The following is a 3281-nucleotide window of genomic DNA, read 5'->3' as shown; positions in this document are numbered from 1 at the left end:
CGGGGCGGGGCGATGCGCGCGCGGCACTCTGGGAAGTGTAGTCCTCGTGGCTTGCGGCCTCCACGATGGCGAGGGCGATCTACACGGAGCGGTGCGGGCCTGCCTGCGGGGCACCGGGGTGCGTGGTGCTTCCCTGCGACGCTGTACAGATCCCACTGAGGTTATCACTCTTTCACCTCGGGCACAGCGCACCCTGGAGCTTCCTTACACGGCCACCAATGTGCCCTGCGCGCTGTGTCCTGGGGTCCGTGTTTCCAAAAAAGAAAGTCTAGGGGCTGGGGATTTAGCTCAGCGGCACAGCGCCTGCCTGGTAAGCGCGAGGTCATGTGTTCGATTCCCGGTACCGGGAAAAAAATAAAAAATAAAAATAAATAAAAATGAAAGTCTGCTGCTGTTCTTACTTCACACATCCGGCTTCTCAATTTAAGGAGGCGGGTGACTGGACTGAGGACTCCTGGCCACAAAACTTTACCGGTAAAAAAGCAGGAGGTAGTGGTGCACACCTATACTCCCAGCGAGGCTGAGCTAGGAGGAGCACTGCGAGTTTGAGACCAGCCTGGGCTACACAAGTTCAAGGACAGCCTGCACTACACAGAGAAACCCTGACTAAGAAAACAAAACAAAATTTTCCCAAAAAATGAGGTTGAAATAAATCAATTTTCCAATAAAGCCAGTAAAGTGGACTATGGGAGGAGGAAGACCAAGAGTACAGAAGCAATTTAAAAATACATATATATATATATATATATATATTCCCCCAAGACGGTGTTTTGCCAGAACTACCTCAAGGTTTTCACAAGCCTAGAAATCTATTTCATAAAAAACTTAATCCTAGTATAGAAAATGGATTATTTAGGGAGCTTATGAGCAAGGCAGCTAGCTAAGGGAAGGGCCTGTGGTAGGGTGGGACCGGAAGGGGAAAACTGTACGAGAGAAATTGTTCTTTTATAACTTTGTTCTTTTGAAGCTGCCTAGCTCCTAACTGCTTACTGGCTTCGTAGTTCCTTTGTGGATCCCTTGTAACCATGAGCGTGTAACTGAACATGTAGGATGCCTGATTGTACCATTGTACCAAGCTTCATGAACTGATGATCATTAATCTGCCCTTGTAACTGATGGTCTCACCCTGCTAGCTAATCAGAAGAACTGCCAGGCTGTTGTAGCTCATCTTCGTACCTCCTGCTTGTGCATCATATAAAGCCCTAGATCACCAGAGATTGAGATCGGGGTCTGATATTGTGGGAGTGATCCCAACCAGTGCCCATTGATGTAAATAAATCTGCATCCAAATCCTGGGTGTCACTTTGGTGTTCCCGCTTGCCATGGCAGGATGACAGCCGCACTGGTAAAAACTATGTGAAATAACCGGGTTTTCTATAATCCTAATATCCTTTGAACCCCACATGTTGAAGAACTGGATTAGCGATCCTGCGCTCCAGTTGGTCCTTTTGAATCCACAGAGCTGCCTGGTGTACGTGCTACCAAAGCAAGCACACACACAACTGCCTGGGATAGGTGGCTACCAAACAATGGAGCAGTTCCTGTGCTCCCTGCATCTGACCCCTGCTGGAAACCCAGGGGCTATTCTTATTTCAAATAAAACTCCCTTAACCTCCTTTGGTTTGCGACTGCGTTCCTCAATGTTGTGAGACCATAAACTTGGCACATCTGACATCTCACAGGTTGGGAGTTATTTTTCCCACAACACTAGCACACTTATGAATACAAAAAATTTTACTTTTATTGTCTTAGTTACTTTTCTCTTGTTGCTGAGACAAAATATCCAACGCCCAGAATTAAGAAAGGAAAGGTTTATTCAGCTCACAGCTTGTGGAGATTTCAGTCCATGCTCAGCTGGCTCCAAGGCAGGGTGGCACATGCCAGAAGGGAACAGCTCATAGTGGCAGAAGGAAACAACAAAAGCAGCAAGAGCAAAAAGGGAGGAGCGGCAGCAGAAACTGCAAGCCTCTCCTCCTCCCTTATATTGTATGCAGGCTGCCTGACCCAGGGTGGGTGTAGCACTCACACCCATAATCCCAGCATTGGACCATGGGTCAGTCATAAACTCTAGAAGCCCACCCCATGACTGCATGAGGCTTTGGGGGGACATGCAGACACAAACCGTAACATTTCCATAAACACATATTTGTATCTTATGCATATACAGGCATCTTACCTAAAAAAAAACAGAAAAACAGTTTGAATTTGAAATTTTGTTTCTCAAAAAGAATTGCTATTCTTTTTATATAGAAATCACTCTTGTTCTTTAACTTGTTAGTTTTCTTATTATGTACTTTTATTAGTACATGTCTGCATCCATAATGATTACATTTATGGTGGGGGCTTTGTACATGCACAAAACACATCTCATTCTTTTTTGGTCCCCTTCTCTTTCCATCCCTCCCTGCTCACTTCAACTCTTGAGCCTTTTCCCATTTGAAAAAGCTGTATTTCCACTTTTTTCATCCTCTTCAGAGCATAAGTATTCTGCAAATTTAATGTAAAAACCCCTAGAAAAACAGAGCAAGATCATTTTCAAAGAAGTATGCACTGCAGGAATTTTGAAACTTGATGTAATACTATAAATTTAATAAGCTCTCATTTTGATAGAAAATTCTTTAGAGTTTGAACTTTTTCATCAGACAGAACGGCCCTTTTTTTCGCTGAGAGACATACAACTGACTACTTGTAGTTACTAACAAATTAAAGAAGTATGGATATAAAATATTTCAATATTCTGATTTATTTCCTCAAGAATATTTGCTGGGCCTCTACTCCGTGCCAGACACTGAGCCGGAAGTTAGAACGTACACAGTGAGGAAAGCTGAGCAGGTCTGCCCTGTGGAGGTGAGATCGAGCAGGGAGACCAGAGAGCGAGGAAGACAACAAGTAATGCAAAGATGTGAACCCCAAGGAGGCCAGGGCTACAGGCCCCCAAGATTCACCCAAGCTGGAGATTTCTGCTGGTGCAGGGAAGTAAAGCAAAAAAAAATCTCACCAAATGGCAATCAGTAGGGGAAAAGTTTTGCCCTGAAAGCGATACACGCATAACAATGCTCTCTCCTATTACTTTAAAAATGTACATCTTACAAAGCAGGATGTACCTCAACTAAAAGAAAACACATTTTCTAAAACTGACAAAGCATGTCTTCTTAGCATTTATATTCTTCCTTAGCTTCATTTAGGATACACAAAATGAGCCCATAATAGAGAAAGGATCTTAGAGACGCCTTCCTTTCTCCCAAAGCCCATAAATTAAAACTGGAAAATGCAGTGGTGGC

The sequence above is a fragment of the Chinchilla lanigera genome, unplaced genomic scaffold (assembly GCF_000276665.1).
Source record: "Chinchilla lanigera isolate Chin_1 unplaced genomic scaffold, ChiLan1.0 scaffold00073, whole genome shotgun sequence".
NCBI lineage: Eukaryota > Metazoa > Chordata > Mammalia > Rodentia > Chinchillidae > Chinchilla > Chinchilla lanigera.
The sequence above is the reverse complement of the archived record's forward strand: the minus strand, read 5'-3'. Positions refer to the sequence as shown.